The sequence below is a fragment of the Panthera tigris genome, chromosome C2, assembly GCF_018350195.1.
Source record: "Panthera tigris isolate Pti1 chromosome C2, P.tigris_Pti1_mat1.1, whole genome shotgun sequence".
Lineage (NCBI taxonomy): Eukaryota > Metazoa > Chordata > Mammalia > Carnivora > Felidae > Panthera > Panthera tigris.
The window spans coordinates 132,381,144-132,403,225 of NC_056668.1; the positions used below are offsets into that span (position 1 = coordinate 132,381,144).

The 22,082-nt window shown below is 44.6% G+C and overlaps 1 protein-coding gene and 1 long non-coding RNA gene across 4 annotated transcripts in view; one reads left to right on the forward strand and one right to left on the reverse strand.

The window, feature by feature from the left end:
• RFTN1 (raftlin, lipid raft linker 1) overlaps window positions 1-22,082 on the reverse strand; it is a 208,212-nt gene that overhangs the window by 15,984 nt on the left and 170,146 nt on the right. The gene's annotated exons all lie outside the window — the stretch shown is intronic.
• Window positions 288-1,127, forward strand: LOC122230710. The gene is made up of 2 exons (XR_006207756.1): window positions 288-497; window positions 1,039-1,127. It is a non-coding gene; the product is annotated as an uncharacterized LOC122230710 (long non-coding RNA).

Consider the following 22,082-nt stretch of genomic DNA (forward strand, 5'->3'; position numbering starts at 1 on the left):
AGGGAAAAAGTGTTAAATCCACACTCTCGAGCTTTGCGAGGTTATGATTACTTGGGCCTATCAAGAATAACCTTCCCACTTTATCAAGCACTGTGACAAACCCGCCACAATCAGACAGTAGCCATGGCAACCAGGACAAGCTTTGGCGCCTCACAAAGCCCTGAGTGGCAGAATGGAGTCCTTTTATTAGTGACTGTGCCCTGGCCGGCCGGGTTCTCTCCGGCGGGCACCCAGCACAGCAAGACAATGGACAAAACCCCTGCTGAAGCCTGCCTGACCTGCTCAGTTTTGCTCTGTTTTATTTCATTCTGTCACTATCTTAAAGAGAAAGACAGCAGGATTTCTCCCCAACAGTTTTTCCCCTCAGGGTAGGGGATGTCAGCCAGAGGGTGCAGAAGCAGAAAGACTGAAAGGAAAAGAGAAAACACAACAAAACATAACCCTGCTTGACAGAGCTGACGGTTCAATCTCAAGTGTTAATGTCTGGGCGTCACGTGGTGAGTTGAAAAGTAAAATACAAATGGTAGGGGGTGAGGTGTCCCACTCTGCCAGACTCTCCCACTCTATTGGGGATGGTCTTGATTTAATTAATGTTAAATGTGATTTTCTGTAAGCATCTATCAAAGCCTGTTTGCATATTATCAATACTGTACCAAGACGGCGTTTCTAGAATATGACATGAGCCCCATGCAGTCAGTGCAAGAGGCTTTCAAGTCCATTAGCTCAGAAAGGTGGTAGAAAACCTATCCGAATGGAGGCTCCCTTTGATCTGCTTTTCTGTGACACTCCAGTGAGGACAGAAAAGCACAAACAGCACTCCAAAGACAGCCTGCTTATCAAATGGAAAGGCATTTCTTTCTGGAAGTCGGAGCACAAATTTTAATTAACTCTCCACTCTCCTGTGTGGATCCGTAATCTCTGATCACACCTGGAGTGCTAAAAAAAAATGGAGCATGTCCTGTGGTTTTTCAACGTGTATAAAAGGAATTCATTTGTATTTATGGCTCTTTTTTCCTTTGTTCCCTATAATTTCTCCAGTGGTCGCAAATCAACTAAGGAAACAGACATTGAACACAACCTTCCCTTACCCTCCAAAACTCGTGACAACAGAATGCCGAGTTTACTAAGAAATGCCTCTGTCTTTTAATCATTTTTAAAGACCTTCTGTGCAGGCAAGTAATCAGGAGGTAACACACTGGTCCAGTGAGAAAGTTTGTATCCTGAATGTCAGCCTGCTCTTCTCTTTTCTCCCGTTTCAATCTGTGGAAGCAATCTGGGAGAAACGCAGTTGCAAAGAAAAGACTTGGCCCCTTCTACATGACTGAAAATGAAGAGCGGAATTTAATTTCCCATAACTGAAAAGTGTGCAGGGCCAGCTCTAGGATGCTGTCTGTACCCGAAAACAGTGACTAAGGAATGTTTGCCTTTGTTCCCCAAAGCCTTTGGGCTGGGCCCTCACCTTTCATGGAGAGGGCACGTGAAGGCAGAGCCCTGCAAAAACACGTGTGTGTCTTTTGTAAAATTGCTGCCAAAACACTGATGCCCAACGCTTATTGGCATGGTACGTTTATACTACTGTTTCTTATCAGTTTTAGATATCTTTTGATTTCCTACCATGGGAAATAAAGGCTTAGCATTCCTATACACTTCTCTTCCTGTTAGTGCCCCAAATGGTCATAGTGTAATTTTAATCAAATCAAAAGTCAGTGTTTGTGTTATTACAACTTGGCAAATATTGCTCAATGCCGGGTCAGGTAATGCGCTGTGACTATGCCTTCTTTTTCACACGAGCCTTCATTTTTCCTGGAGTTAATCATGTCCTCACTTTTTTTCTTCGTGTGTCTGGTTGTACATGAACCCATCACAAATTTATTCCATATGCTCAACACCTCTATTTTATGCCCATCAACAAATATCCCATGTGTCTAACTAAATACATTAGTTCTATTTTTTTCTCCATCAGAGACATCACTTCTGGAGCTTTCTGAACCTTTGCTCTAATCCTGGTCTGGCTGCTTTCCATGCTGGGTTCTTCTCCTACTGCTATCTAAGGCTCCTTCTTGGTTTCCTTCACATTTTGTTGGAGTTCATCCTCCAGTGGCTAGGAAACAATGTCCTGGAAGTCATTTGAATCCATGAGTTCATAAACATGTCTTTGTCATCATCCTTAACTAACAGTTCAAATACAGAAGTCTGGGTTGAAATCTATTTTTCTGTTCCGATTTTTCAAGGACTGCTCTACTAGCTTCTAGAGATCAGCCCTGCTATTGCGAAATCTCTTTTGATTGCTAATACTTTGTAACCTGTTGTGCTTTGTAAGATTTTAGGATATTTTTCCCCATGAAGTTTCAGCTTTTCACAATGTGCCTTAGTGTGCGTTGTTTATACACAAAGGGCTGTATACACTTCATGGCCTTGCCATCTGAGGATTCTTGTCCTTCAGTTCTGAAAAGTGTTCTTTTATTTCCCCTTGATAATTTTCCCTTTCTCCATTTTCTCCCTTCTTTTTGGATCTTCTAGAAGTCAAAATGGAGGATTGATATTTTCATTTTATTATCCCTCCCCATCTTCTTACTCTTTTTATTTTACCCCCTGAAAGATTTCCTTTACTTTATTTTTCAGCCTTTTGATTACCTTTTTAAATTTCCTGCAGCCCTACTTTTTAAGACCCCAAAGCTGCAGAGATGGGAGCTAGGGACCTTACTACCACATGTAAGGACTTTAAACCAATGCCCCAAATTGTCAGCTCTGCAGTTCACTCTGCACCATTCCATGGTCATTTATGCTTTGGAAACCAGAGCCTTTCTCATGTTCTGCAAGAGAAAATGGCTCCTTGTACATTCAGGTTGTGGTTTCCTGTGCTTTGTTAAACAAATTAGCATCCCTCTACCCACCTCCTATTTTCTAAAAATGTGTTGAAATCATTCCTCTTCTACTTCTCTTCTTCCAATCTTTTTGTTCTTATGGATATCTCTATCTATCTATCTATCTATCTATCTATCTATCTATCTATCATCTATCATCTACAGTCAGTTTTCATTATCCATGGGAGCTTTGTTCTGAAATGCTGCCACAAGAATTACTGAATACTCTGAACCAATGCTCTGGGGGAAATACAGAGTTGGGTTCCTGTGAGATACTGATGACAATATCTCATCACCTGATCAGTGCAGAACCTTGTTTTATGTGTATTTCTGTTTAAAGACACCTTGTTTACTATATCTTGTTGATCACCTTTGAACTCATGGACAACAGTGCTAGAACTCAAGCCTGAACAAAACTTACCTAACACATGTGTTTGTTCTGTAAGCCACATCATAGCCTTCTTGTGCCTAGGAACACCAGATTGCACTTCAACATTAGGCTTGGGGCCACTTTAAACAGCAAAAGTACCCACGAAAAGCACAAAAATGTGAAAAATGTGGCATTAAGCAGACTCCAAAAAGGACACTTGTTTATAGTAAGAGAGCTGAAACAAGAAGGCAGAGATCACCTTAGCTGGGAACATGAATTTTGGCAACGCAAGGTTTTTTGGCACTCTCTATGCCTGCAAATGATAGTGAAAGCACCAGGAGTATTGATTTGGGGATTATAAATAAATTTAAGCAAGTAGGATTTGCAAATATAGAATCCATGAATAATGAGGACTGACTCTATCATCTGTCTACCTACCTATCTACCTATCATTGATCATTTCTTTTGTGTCATTTCACTGGGATTTTTCAGAAGAAAGCAAAATTGGTGCCTGTAGCCAACTCCTCACATTTAACACAATTTTATTATTTTAATTTTAATGGCCCTACTGGAAGTCTTTCTAGCTAGCTTAGAATCTGGAAGCCATAAAGTAAAAATAATAAATTTGGTGACATAAAAACTCTTCTGCATGGCAAAAGACAAACTAGGTAAAGTCAAAAGACAAAAGACAAGATGGGAAAACATTTGTAGCTCATATTACAGACAAAAAAGAAAGAGTTCCTTAAATGTGACAAGAAAAAAAAAATCCGGTAATCCAAGCTTTAAAATGCATACAGATAGGAAGAGAGTCACAGAAAAGGAAATTCACATGGCCATTAAGCACACAAAAAACCCACCAAATCTCACAATAAGAGAAATGCAAACTAAAACTACCAAGATAGATATTTTCACCTATCATATTGATAAAAACCCAGAAGTTTGACAACCACTTCGTTGACAAGACTGTGGGGAAGCAGGCATTCTCATACATCGCTGGCAGGAAGGCAAATTGATTCAACCTCATGAAGAACAATTTGACAGTATCTCTCAAAACTGCAAATACGTTTACCCTTTGACACAACAATCTCACTTCTGGGAATCGATCCTGTATGTATAAGACATGACAAATGTACAAAGTTATTCACTGGAGAACTGTCTGCAATAGCAAAACCCCGAAGATTACTCAAGTGTCCATCAATATTAGACTTGGTAAATTAAATTGTGTTTGATGCACATGATGGTTTGGGGGTCTGGGTACGGGCTGATCACGTGTTGAACTAAGGCACGCAGGACAAGGAGGACAATGAGAAGGAGTGAATTCCACTTTAGACATGCTGAGTTCAAGGGAGAATGAAAGGTAGGTTCAGGAGGGAGCTAGATGAGATGGGGCCTGTGGTAGAAAAGAATATGCCTACTCACTCCCCCAAATACGTCTACGTCCTAACCTGTGGGGCCTGGGAATATGTCACCTTCCATGATAAAAGAGATTTGGCAGATGTGATGAAGTTAAGGATCTTGAGATGGGAAGATTATCCAGGTGGGTTCAATGTCATCAAAAGCATCCTATGAAGAGAGAAGCAGGTGAGGGTAAGGGAAGGAGGTGGGGGTAAGGGAAGGAGGTGGGGAGTTGGAAGCAGAGGCCAGAGTGACTGGCCTTGAGCAGGATGGATTCTCTAAGTTGAAAAGTCAAGGAACAGATTCCCTCCTACAGTTTCCAGAAACCACGCAGCTCTCCCAACACCTCGACTGCAATTTCTTAAAACCCATTTTGGATTTCTGACCTCCAGAAATGTAAGAGAATACATCTATGTTGTTTTAAGCCACTACAGCAGCCACAGGAAACTACTAATACATCGTTAAAGGCAGGGAGAGGTAGGATGAAAACAAAGAACAGGAAGGGACACAGCTAACGCTCGGATGGTTGCAAACTCAAGGAGCCTTGAGGTTGGCTGAGGACAAGCTCGCCTGGTGAGGAGGTGAGCAGAAAATAAATAAAACACAGACCAGATGGGGAGAAATCAGCCCTTGAGCACCCAGGGTGGGAGACGGGTTTAAGGAGAAAACTTCACACCATCAAACGTCATAAGAGGGCAAGCAACACAAAGCCTGAGAGACTATCTCTGGAGTGGACAGCGAGGTCGTAGGAGACCACAGCCGAGGACATTTCAGGAGGGAAGTGTCAGATGGAGAGAGGTCGAGCATGTGGTTGGTAGTGAAGATGAGACAGGGTGTAACCATGGTCTCAGGAAATGTGGGTTTACCTTGACTGTGCCTGGATGCCGCAGGGACCCCGGCCACAAGGGCGTGTGGGGAAGAGTCATCCCTCAAGTGATGGAAAGCAGCGACCCGAAGGCAGGGCCCAAGGGAAATGCCAAGGGACGGGTCATCTCTGTTTATCCAATGGCAAGTGGGCACTATTAACATTGGGGGCAGTCTTGCAGGAAACTCAGCGAGTTCTTCAGCATTTCCAAGGGCAAGGCTATTCTCATACCGCTCTTTATTTACGAATCTCCACACTCAGTCAACCTGGTTCTGTGCTGAGCACCTGGGAAGCTATGTGAGCCTCTTCTCCTGCGGCAGGAGATCCTGGGCTAGGGGGCGTGGGGAGAGTAACAAGTTCCCCCACCAGATGGAAGCCACCATGAGCTGTGCTGGAAGGACAGAGGCAGGAATGACTTGCCCCTCCGTTCGCTCTGGAGAAAGTGTAAATCCCTCTGAGGCCAGCTGCAGCAGCCCTGCCTTCCAGGCCCCCATCCTCCCCCCGGGGCCTCCTGCAGGACCACAGCCCCTGCCAGCGAGAGGGAGGGGCAAGGACGCCAGGGCCGGCTGGAGATGTTGTTTTCCTCTTTGTTTTACACACAATGCCCCAGAAAAACATTTTCCTGATATGTAATTAGGCCAACATAATAGAGTCTAAGAAAGCAGTCGGTCTCATTTTAGACAACTTTGGCTTTCATAACGTTCAAAGAGAATACGTTAAAAAAAAAAAAAAAGGCTTAGTTCTCAGATGTAGAAAAGGGGGCAGATGAAATCCGCGCAGTGCAGAGTCTAGTCTTCCCATTCCAAGACTCTTTACCCACGCCTGCTGCTTAATTCACATCTTTGCCCGATTTTCTCCACCATGCAAGAAAGGCAACAAACTCTGGAGCCCTTGGAGAGCCCGACAAAATAATAATAGTCGTTATTGTTGTTTGAGATGCACTGTTTGCAAAAATGGCCTCAATTATTACCTCCCTGCCTCCAGGCCTCTTTACAACATAACTCTGCATAAAGAGGTAGAGTCCATTTCTCCACCCCTTGAATCCAGGCTGGTCTTGTGATTTTCTCTGACCAACAGAATACGGTAGACGTGACATTACGTGAGTTCTGAACCTGCGCCTCGAGAGGCCTTGCTGCTTCCACGTGCTCTTGTGGAACCCTGCCTATGCTATGGGGACATGCCCGGGCTAGCCTGCTGGATGATGTGAGACAGGTGACCCAACCAGCTGGCAGACATTTGAGAGATGCCATGTTGGACCTGCCAACAGCTGGCGAAGCACGAGTGAGCCCAGGTGGGGTTAGTCAGGCCTCGGCCAGATCACCGGAATCATCTGGCTGATCTGTGGACTCAGCCGCAACAATCGTTACCTTAATTCACTAAGCTTTGGGTGTTTTATTCCACAGTAGAAGCTAACTGATCCACTAGTATTATTCTAGGAAGGGCCGAATGCCCAGACAAATCTCTAGAAGGAAGACCGTGGTGAAAGTCTCCTGGTCTAATTTGAGAGAAATAAAATGTAATAGCTGCTACTGAATGGAATTCAGTGCTCTTAATTTTTCGCCACGCTCAAAGCTGGCACACCCAGCCCTCATTTTCTCCATGCCAGACACATTGTGACCTTGCATTACACCTGGAGCCCTGAAGTCTAACTTATGATAACCTACGATGAGGCCCGGCACTGCCACCGGCATATCCTGGGAGGGAGAGATAAAAACCCCCACTGGGGAAGAACATCCCAGCTTGAGACACTGCTCTGGCTTCTCGTAAAGAACAACACACGCCAAGCTGGCAGGAAAACCAAACCTGCATGTACAAGATAACACTCCCCTGGATTCTCAGACCAGCAGGGTGATTTGGTCCTGGTATGTGTGGTTTTCTCTGAAGTCACAAACGCAGAAGGCAGGAAGGGGTTGTGGGGTGGCAGGAGACGGCATGCCGTACCTACTCTCAGAGCTGTGTGCCAACATGCGCCTGCCTGGGCAGAATGAGAACAAGACGCGTGTTACAACGTAGGACTCGGGGATTATGCCGGAGGGGATGAGGCCGGAGGTTTTGAGGTTAAGGGGGTGACGGCTGGGCAAACCCTGGCCGTTAGTGGGGACAGCCGCTGCCACAGTTCTGAGTGCAAACAGTTAAGCATCTACATCCTGTTGGCTGCTCAGCGGGACCTTATACTGTCGCAGCACGGGGCTTACGGCCTCCAGAAGCTGACATTTCACACACATACAGAATGCATCAGGGGTGAGCATGTCCTCTCCGGCAGACCTGGAAGCAGCTTTGTTTGATAACAATTAAACGAGAAACATTTTCTCCATCCAGGGACTTGCCAAGTGCCTCCCACTTGCGTTGATGAGTGAGGAAATTAGGCTTTCAGGAGGTAAATGGGATTTGCCACTTTATTACTCCCTCTTTAGACAATATGAGCTGGATGGAGGGTCATTTTCTAATCCTCTTTCTTTCTTGTTTTTGCACCTTATCTACTACCTCGAAAAGAGAGGATTTAAAAAGAGCTTTCCCACAGTATATCATTAAAGGTATTTACTTTGGAGTTGGGAGCCCCAAAGTTTGTCAGCAAAAACTCAAGAACTTTTAAGACTACATCATTTACCACCTTCCTCCACGGTAGAGTCCCGACACCTGACCAATAATCGTTAAATGCTAACCCAGAAAATGGCCCTGAACAAAGGTTGGTTCAAAATCTTAACAGAGGAGGAAACGGAAGGAAAGGATTATTCCACTGTCACTGTGCAAACTAGCAACAGACAGAGCTACACAAAGCTCCGTGTCTTGGCGTGTTGGGCTATGCTGGCCTTGGGCTCACTCTGAAAAGACGACGCTGCGGAACGCACAACACAACAGATTTTCTCTCCCTGACTATCTCCACCTGGTAAATTCAAGATGCCACATTCCCACTTCGGCATCCGGTCAATATTCTCTTCAGTCAATTTTCTCTTCACAGTGACCCAGTTGTCACCATCTTGTTGCTATGGTTACCATGATTCTAACTCAGCCATCTCTCCCCACGCTCCCCTCTCCCTCGGGCCAAATTATGTTGCACTAATCCCACAGCATGTCCTCTGAGGACCCTGCTCCTGCTAAGGGGACTTCTAATAGAGCTTCCAACAAGAATATACAACCTTCAGGACACGTCAGATCCCTTGACTGTCCACTACCCCCATCCCAGGAGTCCTTCCATTCTCTCTAGCTCCCTGCTCTACTACAGCCTAGAGGTAAATCCACCAGAGGCTGTAACAGCACTCTTGGGTTTCCACCAGCATCTGGGCTGTGACTCACCAAAGGATGAGCTGATGAAGAGCAAACCAAAATAAAAAAAAATTAAAGTGATCTCAGAGAAACTGGCCAACTCTATTCGGCGTCCTCTAAAAAATCCCCTTATCACCCGCTGTCCCCTGCCCCATCACTTCATCTTACTTATCACTACTTGGCACAGATTTGTTTATCCATTTATTGCCCTTTCAGTGGAACACAATCTCCACAAAGGCAAGGATTTTATTTATCTCATTACGATGAATCCCAAGCATCTAGTCAAATGTCTGGCACAAACGAGTGCTCAACAAATAGTTGTTGAGTAAATGAACGAATGCATCCGCCGTTGCCTTTTGGGGGTAGAGCCTGCTTCCGCTGTCTTATTATGTTCTCAAAGTCTTAGCAAAACATTTAACATTGATGAGATCTGAGTTTACCATGAAAAAATACAAGTTAATTTGCCAGGAGGGTGTTACACCCTTCTTCTGGGCATTCCGTATGTGGAAGCTGGAAGTATATTCATGTATGGAAATGAAACACACAGAGTCATATGCTGGCCACTGGAGTCATTAAGGCCACTGGATGTTTTAGCAAACACTATCTGGTAAATTACTAAAACTGGCCACACACAAATTTGTCCACTTCCTGTATCCGTGCCGCTACAGTGCAGATCGTCCTATCAGGAGATGGTGTCTATTTCCCCACCTTTTGAATCTCAGCCTGGTTTTGTGACTTTCTTTGGCCAAGGGGATATTAACAAATGTGATGCAGACCAAGGCATGAAATAAGGTAGCACACTGGGACTCCTGGAGCCCTGTGACTGGCAGTGAAGAAGCTCAGCTAAGCTTCCGGGCGTTAGAATATGCAAGACCCTGCTGCCCCAGCCAACAGCCAGCCAACCATCAGCCATGTGAATGAGGCTACCCTGGATCACCCAGGCATCAGCTGAGGCATGAGAGAGCCCAGGAGAGATCAGCTAAGCTGCTCCAGAGTAGAACTCAGCTGACCCAAAGAATCATGAGCTAAGCAAATGGCTGTCTGAAGCTACAGAGATTGGAATTGCTACACAGCAAAAACTGATCTAGATTAGAAAACAAAACAGCCGACTACCATTTAATAGAGACAAAGCTACCTGCTTCTTTCAAAGTGATTTTGTCCTCATATGGGAAGGGGACTCTACAGAATCTCATGGCCCAAATTAAGTTTTAAGTACAGCAATACTTCTGTGATGAACCGTGAACTTCACCTTCTTGCCCAATGCCCCCTTCTGAACACTATCAAGAACTTTCAAGGTAAAATCAAATGTAAAATTTGTTTCCAGGTGCCTGGGTGGCTCAGTGGGTTAAGCAACTCTTGATTTCAGCTCGGCCCATGATGTCATGGTTTGGGAGTTTGAGCCCCACATCGGGCTTTGTGCTGACAGCACAGAGCCTGCTTGGGATTCTCTCTCTCACTCTCTCTCTCTCTGCCCCTTGCCTGCTCACATGCACATGTTCTCTCTCTCTCTCTCTCTCTCTCTCTCAAAATAAATAAACTTTGAAAAAGGTAAAATTTATTCCAGTGTGATAAAAATAAAAATTAGCTAGCTTAAAAAGTATGAGCCTTTAAATCAAAAAGTGATATGAAGTATAATGATAAAGCTGAAGAATATTCCTGGTTTACAAGCACAAGAAAATGGAAACCATCTAAAATCCACCAATGGATAACTAATGAAGTACATTAAAATATGATTGTTCATATACTGAAATACTTTTCAGCCATTTAAATTGATGAAGTAGAAACAGTATGAAGAGTATGATCCCAAATATGAAAATATAGACAGAATATCTATGAGAAGAAAATATACCAAGATGTTATGTTGTGATGTGGCTCTTTCCTCAGTGATGAGGAGAGGAGGGTTTTTGCTTTTTCCTTATTTGTATTTTCTAACCTGTCTTCAATTACAAGCACCACTTTTTGAAAACATCTTTACTGAGATGTAATTGAAATATCTAAATATTCACCCATTTAAAGTCTTTGACTCAATGGTATTTAACATATTCAGAGATGTGCAACCACCACCACAGTCTGAATTTAGAACATCTTCATCACTCCCCCAAAATTCTTGTACCCATGAGCAACCACTCTCCTTCCTCTCACCTCAAGGAAGCCTCCGATCTAATTTCTGTTTCTACGGATTTACCTAATCTGGACATTTCACGTAAATGGAATCGTAAAACATGTGGCCTTCTGTGTCTGGCTTCTTTCACTCAGCATAATGTTTTCAAGGTTCATCCATGCCACAGCATGGATCAGTACTTCATTCCTTTTTATTGCCAAACAATATTCCATTATACGGATATGTCACGTTTTGCTTATTTTTTCATCACTTGCTGGAAATCTGGATTGTCTCCACCTTTTGGATATTATGAATAATGCTGCTGCGAAGAGCCATATATATAGGTTTCATTTTGTTTTAAGTAGGTTTCACACCCAGCATGGAGAACAATGCGGGGCTTGAACTCGTGACCCTGAGATCAAAACCCTAGCTGAGAACAGGAGTCAGACGTGCAACCAATGAGCCACCTAGGTGCCCCGTGTATAGGTTTTTATGTAGATATGTGTTTACATTTCTCTTGGATACGTGTCTAGGAGCCGTACTGCAGGTCACATGGCAACTGTTAACTATTGACATTTTGAGGAACTGTCCATGCATCACTTTTGTAAAACGAACAGGCCTCTTGGCCTCATTAGACTATCTCCTGAGCCTTCTTAATCTAATTTGTCAAGTGATGTAAGCAAAGAGAATCCCCTTCTACCTTAGCTGAAGAGGATGTTAAGAATTCTGCCTCGGGGCGCCTGGGTGGCTCAGTCGGTTGTGCGTCCCACTTCGGCTCAGGTCATGATCTCACGGTCCGTGGGTTCGAGCCCCGCGTCGGGCTCTGTGCTGACAGCTCAGAGCCTGGAGCCTGCTTTGGATTCTGTGTCTCCCTCTCTCTCTGTCCCTCCCCCACTCAAGCTCTGTCTCTGTCTCTGTCAAAAATAAATACCCATTGGAAAAAAAAAAAAAAAATTCTGCCTCAAAGAGGCCACTAACTTAAAAGCAATGGGCCAACCAAGCATCCCAGCTCATTGAATCTGGAAGGGATCAGGGGAGTCCCCCAGTCCTGTGGCTCTTGGGCCGGTGGAATGTTTCACATGTGGATCCCTCATTTCCACCTCCAGACCTACTGGCACTGAATCTCCAGGGGTGATGCCTGGGAATGTGTATTTTTAAGTCCCCAGGTGATCGTGAGGGTCAATGTGATCTGGAACCACTGCTGTAGTGCTTCCTGCTGAAGGGAGGAGGCTCACTTACTGGCTGAACATCTGAATCACACTGGCACTTGGTTGTTGACAGCCCGAGGGCCCAGCCACCTCCACTGTGGAACAGCTCCACAGGGGTTCTTCAAAGGGATCGAGTTACTCCCTTGCAATCAAGGAAAACAGAGTCTACCTCCTTTATGACAGGTCAGCCTTTCAAAGATAGGGAGTCGGCTACCTGATTGCCCGTTTTTTTTTTTTTTCCTCTTTCAAGATAGATATGCATATGTCTCCATCCCTAGCCCTTTCTTCTGTGCCCCCTACAGTCTGTCTGTGTTTCTCATCAAATACGGTGGGTGTGGTGGGACACAGAGCTCTAAGTCAGCCAGCATCAGCCAGCATCAGAAGAGCAGAAAGACAGGTACTTCCTATGGGCATGTTCGTAAATATGGCCAGTCACCTCTTGTTAAATAGCAGCAACCGGATGTTCTGTGTTCATTCAACCAATGTTTGTGGAAAATTTGTAAAACGAGAGAAATTAATTTGGGACCAGGGAACATGGATATCAAGAACAGCTAGTCCTTGAGTCATGGAGTGTGTGCAATTTTAAACATTTAAAAATTTTAAAAATTAAATAACTCTAGGGGTACCTGGGTGGCTCAATCGGTTAAGCATCTGACTCTTGATTTTGGCTCAGGTCATGGTATCATGGTTTGTGGGTTTGAGCCTCATGCTGTTGACATGGAGCTTGATTGGGATTCTTTCTCCCTCTCTTTCTGGCCCTCCCCTGCTCATGCTTGCTCACATGTGCGTGCTTTCTCTCTCTCTCAAAATAAATAAATAAAGTTTAAAAAAATTAAATAACTCTAAAGTAAGATGGAACATACTAAGTGCCAAAAGGAAGGGAAGATGATTCTACAAAGAGCTGGGTCAGGAAAGGTGAGGATCCCCACGGTGAAGACTTGGGATGGGGAAGGGATTCAGCAGAGGAAAGGAGAGAACAAAATGAGGGGACAAAGATCACAGTTATGATCTGGTAAATACCACTTTGTCATAGCTTATAGCATTTGTCATAGAATTTGGAGGGGAGTAGGAGGTATACTGTTGAGCTGTATTAAATTCCTTTTCATTAGAATTGCTGTCAAATCAGGTATTCTCCCTTCTATATTATTTTTTTGAACTTAAATGCAACTGATGTTTTTTATACTTAAATGTATCTCTTTTACATTTTATTGGGATGGTCTGATCCAACAGTGATAAATTAAGAGATAATGAGATTAGAAGGGAATTAAGGAGTCAGGGAGACCTACTCCAAAAAGAAGCAGGATTAGGTAAGTAATTTTCAAGGTTTCTTGTTTTTTTTTTTTTTTTTCCTTTTTTTTAAAGTAATGGGGCACTTTCCACAAACACCAACTGTAATCTAATTTAGACACTCAACGTGTAAAAACAGTCAGAAAAAGCAGCCCTTGTTGACACTGGTGTGGGTGGGTTGTCCAGAATCTTCCCCACGCCCCACTCTCAGACACCCCCTTTATCCTCTTTCTCCCATGCCCAGCCGGAATGTTTTTGGAGAACCCAAGAGCATCCATGTTCTTTATTCTTTAGCTACTCATGGCCACTTGGTATACCCTGGGACTTCCCAGCTTTGGGTCTCTCTCCATAGGCCCACCACCTTGTAAATCTCTACACAAACCATTGAAAAAGCTGCAAAAGAGGACACAGCACAGGATGGCGTCACAGGGCACACAAGGAAAGATCTTCCTTGAATTAAAGCACACCTTTGTTGAGTATAGCTTCTCAACCAGTCACACTCCACCCATAGACCCTTCCTTTTTATTTAGTTGTATTAAAATACTTGGCCAAGTGAATTTCAAAAGGACAAATTCCAAGAAGTGGCAATGAATGACCACTTAACTACAAGAACACCCCCCAGCCCTCTATACTCACTGATTTAATATACTAAATTCTTCTTGGAGAACCATTTGCCCTGTCCTCATCTGTAACCTGCAGACTGTCTATGCATCTAAAAAGTTCTTATTGGGGGGCCACATGGAAAGCATGAGAAGGAATGTGACAGTCCCCAGGAGCAAAGACCAGCCCTTGGCTGGCAGCCAGCAAGGAAGCAAAGACCTTAGTCCTACAACTGCAAGGAACTGAATTTGGCCAACAACCTGAATGAGCTTGGGGGGGGGTGGGCAGATTCCTGCCTTAGAGGCCCTAGTAAGTAACATGGCCCTGCTAACATCTGGTTTCAGCCTCCTGTGACCCTAGCAGTTTAGCCCACCTGGATTCTGACCCACAGAATTGTCTGACCCATGGTAATTGTCTGTGCATGTGCTTAACATTCTCATAGAATTATCTTCCACCCTTCTAATCTCAAACATCCAAGAAACCTAAAGATCAAGCCTATTTTATCACATTGAGGGTTGCCTCTTTCTTGTCATTCTGTGGCATACACTGGAGGTTTTAAGCATATTGTTGTTGTTGTTGTTGTTTTAATTTTTTTTAATGTTTATGTATTTTTGACAGAGGGGGAGAGAGACAGAGCATGAGCGGGGTAGGGTCACAGAGAGAGGGAGACACAGAATCCGAAGCAGGCTCCAGGCTCTGAGCTATCAGCACAGAGCCCGACGCAGGGCTCCAACTCACATACCGCGAGATCATGACCTGAGCCAAAGTCAGACGCTTAACCGACTGAGCCACCCAGGCGCCCCTTAAGCATACTGTTTTTTTCAAAAATGCATTTGTTACAAGATTCTGAAAACGTGCTGACCTCTTTCACCTTTCTCTTTCTCTGCAGCAAAGTTCTAAATTCACCCCATCCTGTGGTCTTTGCCAGAACGCATGCTTGCCTCTCCCCTGTCTCCAGCTCTAAAAGGGTCCTGGTGATTTAGCACATTTCACTACTCTCAGGACGTGTGACAGCGAAGAGAAATTATTTATGGGCATGCAAAGGCCAGGGGGTGGGAATTCATTTTTAATGACTGCGCTCCTTCCTTCTAGTTAAAGACATCAATCCTTCCTGCCCAAATTCCCTCCATTCGTCATGTTTTCACAATGGCTGACACACAGTAGGAACTCAATATTTATTTGTTGAATAAATGTTTTAAAAGGTCTACCTTAACTTGTAGAGCTAAATTTTGTACAAGAAATGAAATATGGGTGTCTGAGAGAATAAGACCATTGAGTTTTTGGAAGAAAAACATCAAATTCTTCCTTTTCACCTTCCTGCTATCCAAGCTGTCACCAAGTCTAGTTTTCTTTAAAATGTTTCTAGGAGCATCCCTTGCCTTTCTATTCCCACTCAGTGGCAGACACTGTTGGTGCCAAAACAGTTACTTGTTAGCCCAGGTTCCCTTTCCTAGGTAACACACTCTCCAGCTCCAGCTAACCATGATTCTTGGCAATGATGTGGGTCTGTGACCCACGTCCCAGCTAAGGGGACCCAAGAAAACTCTACTGGAGAGTTTCTGGGAACAGTTTTACTTTCTAATAAAAAAAAAGGGCACGTAGCAGGAAATGCCCAGTTCTTCCCAGCTCTTATGACGTTCACATGAGATGCGTGGAGCTGCTGCAGCCACTTTGGGCCTAGCATTCCAAAGAGAGACCTGGCAGGCAGGGTGAGGACCAGAATGCAGAAAGGTGACAGCACCTGGGTCCTCTGTGATGTCCTTAAGCCATTGAAAAAGCTGACTCTGCAACCCCCAATTTTCCTCCAGACTTCCTGCTTGGTGACGTGAGAAGCAACATACCTACTGCAAGTCATTTCTATTCATATGTCCTGCTGTTGACATGGAAAGCATCCTAACCGACACCATGGCCACCACCCATATTCTCTCACGTTGGAACCTCTCCTCCAAACGTCTGTCTACCTTTCCCCCATTCTAGTCCATCTCTCCCAACAACACACTGTTTCAGGGCCAACTCTGGACTCCTGGCTCTCTGATGAGATCCCTACTGTAGCCTCCTTCAACCTACTGCAAACCCGGGCTCTTGCCTGGATGGCAGAGTTCTCCGCAGACGCTCTTCCCAAGCAGACATGCTGTCAAGAACATGCCACAGGCCTCCCTTGCAGTTAGGTCTATGTATGTTGTACCTGTTTCCAGGGCTGCTGTAAAAGGGACTGCAAATTTGGTGGCTTACAATAGCAGCTATTCATTCTCTCGCAGTTCTGGAGGTCAGAAGTCCAAAGTCAGTACAACTGTGCCAAACTCAAGGTGAAAGCAGGGCCATGCTCCCTCTGGAGGCTCTAGGGGAAAACCCATTTCTTCAGCAGCTGTGGCTGCCAGCGTCCCTTGGCTGGTAGCTGCATGTCTCCAGTCTTCAAGGCCAGCATTTCCAAATCTCTCTCAACTCTGCCTTCACGTCTTTCTCCTTGTGTGCAAAATCTCCCTCTGCCTCCTTCTCAGAAGGATATACGTGAATGTTTTTAGGACCCATCCATATAATCCAGGATGATCTCCCCATCTCGAGATGCTTATCTTTATAAATTTTTTTAAATGTTTATTCATTTTTGAGAGTCAGAGAGATACAGAGCATGAGCGGGGAAGGGGCAGAGAGAGAGGGAGATGCAGAATCCGAAGCAGGCTCCAGGCTCTGAGCTGCCCGACGTGGGGCTCAAACTCACCAGCTGTGAGATCGTGACCTGAGCCGAAGATGGACGCTCAACCGACTGAGCCACCCAGGCGCCCCAAGATGCTTATCTTTAATTATATCTGCAAAAATCCTTTCTCCAAATAAGGTAACATTTACAAGTTCCAGGGCTTACTTTTGGAGAGCACCTGTTCAGCCTACTCGCACATGTGTCTGCGTGTGTCACCCAACTCTGTTTATCTCTGGGAAGAGCTCCCTCTTGGAGAGAGCATGGAGGGCCGGTGGGTGGGAGGAAGATTCGGTTTTTAAATATATACAGTTTTGGACCATAAGAGTTTTCTTTAAAATTATTATAAAACCCACAACAATTTTTTGTCTCAATTTGCAACATAATTCACATTATCACATGAAATTTTTGTAAAAGACATATTCTATCTTAGGCCAGTTTCCCCAGAAACAGTCCCTGAGAGGAGGATTTACGCGCAAGTAGCTTATTATAAGGCGGTGAGGGGGTGGGGGGAGGCGAACAACAGGCTGAACCCGAGTGAGGACACAGGTTTATGCAACATCCCCTGAGGCTTAGCCTCAGCCCGAGGGAGGCTCTGGGGGGGTAAGCTGTACTCAGAGGTCCACACCTCTGACAATGGTTATGAGTGCCTTGGAATGGAAGAGTGGGAGGTAGCTTTATCTGTAACGTCTTCATTTTAATAGAGAGAAGTCTTCATTTTACTTGGGTAATTAAAAACTTACATTTAAAAGATAACTAGGGGCACCTGGGTGGCTCAGTCAGTTAAGTGTCCAACTCTTGGTTTCGGTTCAGGTCATAATCTCGTGGTTCGTGGGATTGAGCCCCATGTCGGGCTCTGCACTGCCAGCACAGAGTCTGCTTAGGATTCTCTCTCTCCCTCTCTCTCAGCTCCTCCCCTGCTTGCACATGCTCGCTCTCTCCTGCTCTCTCTGCCCCTCCCCCACCCACATGCACGTGCTCTCTCCCTCACAATAAATAAATAAACTTAAAAAAAAAAAGATAACTAGTTATGTATCACCATGTCCTTTCTTCTGTTCCGCTTTAGATATACTTGTTTTCTCCTTGTAGAAAAGGAAGCAAAATGAGGGTTGAATAATTCCACTTTCTTGGAAAATGTACAACTTCTTCTTTAAACATAGTTTAAAAAGGGGTGTGTGTGTGTGTGTGTAGTCACGTATACCCAATCTCATTCTGGGCTTAACCTTCATTCATTTTTGGAGTTTGCCTCACTCTTGCCTTTCATACACCCACCCTCCTCAGTCACAGGTAAGAGCTACCCCAGGGGCACCTAAACATCCAGGTATTTCCCTGCTCAGCTTTTGCCAAGAGCAACAAACCAGGCTCCGGAGGCCCAGGTGCAGGTGTCAGCAAAGACACAGGTGCTGGCTTCTGGAAGTGAAAGCACATTGATCAAAAGAGATCCAAGGAGGGGCACCTGGGTGGCTCAGTCGGTCGAGCATCCGACTTCGCCTCAGGTCATGATCTAGAGGGTCGTGAATTTGAGCCCCACAGCAGGCTCACTGCCGTCAGCCAGTCAGCGCGGACCTGCTTTGGATCCTCTGTTCCACTCTCTCTGCCCCTCCCCCACTCACACTCTCCCAAAACTATTTTTTTTAAAAAATGGGGGATCCGAGGATCTAGAAAAACTCTGACATTAGCCACTAATGTTCTAATTGTGAAACCAAAATGTACAGATGTGCTTTCCCTTCTGGCCTGCCTCGGCTCTTGGCACTTCCCACCGGCAGGAAGCCCCTTTCCCAACCCCCTTGGCTCATCCACACCCTGTCGGAGCCCGTTGGGAGCCCACGGTGTCCAGTGGGCCTTGGTCTGTGTCTACTTTCCCCCAGAGCACTTCCGGTCAGCAGGATGCCATCCAGCACTGAGTGCCTTGCTACTTATCCTGCAGGAAGTCTTCTTCCCTCCTGGATGCTCCTTGCAGGTAGGGGCCTCAGCGAACACCCCTTTACGTTTTCGTCCCAGGGTGGCACTCTTGTCCCAGTCCCTTTCTCTGACCCTCTGGGGCTTCCCAATTCCCTGGGAGTTCTCTGTCTCGTATCCACTAATCCTCCTCCACCAACTGCCAGCCATCCCATGGGAAAGCTGGAGGGCCGATTTCCACCCAAAAGCCCATCATCTATCTCTTCTTGGCAATGCCACAATCCACGTGACATTTCATGACCCCCAAGTCAAGAAGCTGCTGTCCAGAAGGAGACAGAGGGAAAATTCTGCCCGAAAAAGACGAAACAGGGACAGCCAGCCACCCAGGGCCCCACTAACCGAGCACAGGGCCAAAGACTCAGATCAGAAGTCAGGACTCAGTGACCTGATAAAGGCTTTTTGGGGTCACTGTTTTTTTAAAAAAAAATTTTAATGTTAATTTATTATTTTTGAGAGAGAGAGAGAGAGAGAGCCAGCAGGGGAGAACCAGAAAGAGAGGGAGTCACAGAATCCAAAGCAGGCTCCAGGCTCTGAGCTGTCAGCACAGAGCCTGACGCAGGGCTTGAACTCACAAACCGTGAGATCACGACCTGAGCCAAAGTCAAGACGCTTAACAGACTGAGCCACCCAGGCGCCTCTTGGGGTCACTGTTTTTAAATATGATCTCCATCATTTGGGGAAGAGGAGTGACTTATCTGGCAGAACACAGACCATACAAACTAAGCTGTCCTCTGCCAAATTCCTAATAGCCAAGGAGCACTAGAGACCCTCTCCAGGCACAAGAAGAAAAGGAATGTTAAAAGTTCAGGGGAAAGTTCAGTCCAGCCCCGTGGCAAGAAACACCCGAAGAGAAGTTGACTCCTGGTGGAAGTGTCGCTCTAGAAAAAAAGTTGCAGGCACCTAAGGAAATCAATGTCTTGCACAGGTTGATGAGTGTGGATTTACAAGGACAGAACGGAGGTACCTGACCCTCCAGGGATGGTGACTAAAGTGAGGCAAACTCCAAAAAAGAACGAAAGTTAAGCCCAGAATGAGATTGGGTGTATATGACTATGTACACATATACACAGACACCTTTTTAAGCTATGTTCAAAGCAAGAAGTTGTACACTTTCCAAGAAAGTGGAATTATTCAACCCTCATTTTACTTCCTATTTCTATTTTACTTCCTGCCTATTTTCCATTTTACTTTCTTTTCCGAAGTCTGCAGGAAAGGCGTATTTTTAAGGCCCTCAACTGATTGGACAAGGCCCACCCACATTATGAAGGATTAGCAATCTGCTTTACTTGAAGTCTGGAAATTTGAATGTTAATAATATCTAAAAACTCCCTCCACTACAACATCAAACTGGTGCTTGACCAAACAACTGGGCACCATAGCCTAGCCAGGGTGCCACATAAAATTACCCATTACAGCATCATTCTGCAGCTTGTTTTTTCACTTAACATTTCCTGGAGTTCCTTCCCTGCCTGGCAGTTTATACAGAATGACTGCATCCATAATAAGGATGTACCATCGTTTATTTAATCATTCTCCTACTGATGGGCATGTATGCAGTTTCCTTTTTTCTAGTACTAATCATGCTGAAATAATGTTCTTGTGTGTGCCTTCTTGTGAACAAATGCATGTGTTTCTCTGCAAGAGGTGGATGTGAGGTACGGGCTTGCTTAGTCATGGGTAGGAGTGGGTATTTAACAGTTTTAACATTAAAAAAAATTTTTTTAATGTTTATTTATTTTTGAGAGAGAGAGAGAGAGAGAGAGAGAGAGAGAGAGAGAGAGAGACAGAGCATGAGCACGGCAGGGACAGAGAAAGAGGGAGACACAGAATCTGAAGCAAGCTCCAGGCTCTGAGCTGTCAGCACAGAGCCTGATGTGAGGCTCGAACCCACAAACTGTGAGATCATGACCTAAACCAAAGTTGGCTGCTCAACTGATTGAGCCACCCAGGTGCCCCCATTTTTAACATCTTTTATTATTTATTCATTTATTATTTTAAATTATTTATTATTACTGTTTTTACTTTAGAGAGAGAGAGTGAGCATGAGCGGGGGAGGGGCAGAGGGAGGGGAGAGAGAGAGAGAGAGAGAGAGAGAGAGAGAGAGAGAGAGAGAATCTTAAGCAGGCTTCACGCTCAGTGCTGAGCCCAACTTGGGGTTGGATCATGACCTGAGCCCAAACCAAGAGTTGGATGATCAATTGACTGAGGCACCCAGGAGCCTCTAACATTTTAAATAGAGATTAGCAACCTGCTTTCTAAAGCAAACCCTCAAGCTTTTAAATGATGAATTTATTTTGATGAGGTCCCAACAGTTCATTTTTGCTTTTGTTTCCCTTGCCTCTGGAGACGTGTGGAGTAAGAAGTTGCTGTGGCTAAGATCAAAGAGGTTTTTGCCTCCTTTCTCCTCGAGGATTGTGAGAGCTTCCTGAATTACATTTAGGTCTTTCATGCATTTTGAGTTTATTTTTGTGTATGGTGTAAGAAAGTGGTCCAGGTTCCTTCTTCTGCATGTTGCTGTCCAGTTTTCCCAGCACCACTTGCTGACGAGACTGTCTTTATTCCACTGGATGTTCTCTCCTGCTTTGTCAAAGGTTAGTTGGCCATACGTTTGTGGGTCCATTTCTGGGTTCTCTATTCTGTTCCATTGATCTGAGTGTCTGTTCTTGTGCCAGTACCATACTGTCTTGATGACTACAGCCTTGTAGTATAGCTTGAAGTCTGGGATTGTGATGCCTCCTGCTCTGGTTTTCTTTTTCAAGATTGCTTTGGCTATTCGGGGTCTTTTCTGGTTCCATACAAACTTTAGGATTATTTGTTCTAGCTCTGTGAAGAATGCTGGTGTTATTTTGATAGGGATTGCATTGAATATGTAGATTGCTTTCGGTAGTATCGACATTTTAACAGTATTTGTTCTTCCTATCCAGGAGCATGGAATCTTTTTCCATTTTTTGTGTCTTCTTCAATTTCTTTCATAAGTCTTCTATAGTTTTCAGTGTATAGATTTTTCACCTCTTTGGTTAGATTTATTCTTAGGTATTTTATGGTTTTTGGTGCAAGTGTAAGTGGGATCAATTCCTTGATTTCTCTTTCTGTTGCTTCAATGTTGGTGTGTAGGAATGCAACTGATTTCTGTGCATTGGTTTTATATCCTGCAACTTTGCTGAATTCAGGAATCAGTTCTAGCAGTTTTTTTGTGGAATCTTTAGGGTTTTCCATACAGAGTATTAGGTCATCTGCGAGGAGTGAAAGTTTGACCTCCTCCTGGCCGATTTGGATGCCTTTTATTTCTTTGTGTTGTCTGATTGCAGAGGCTAAGACTTCCAATACTATGTTGAATAACAGTGGCATGAGAGTGGACATCCCTGTCTTGTTCCTGACTTTAGGGGGAAAGCTCTCAGTTTTTCCCCATTAAACGATGAATTTAAAATTCATCAAGTATACATACATTACATTTTAGGGAAAAGATGCTCAGTCATACCA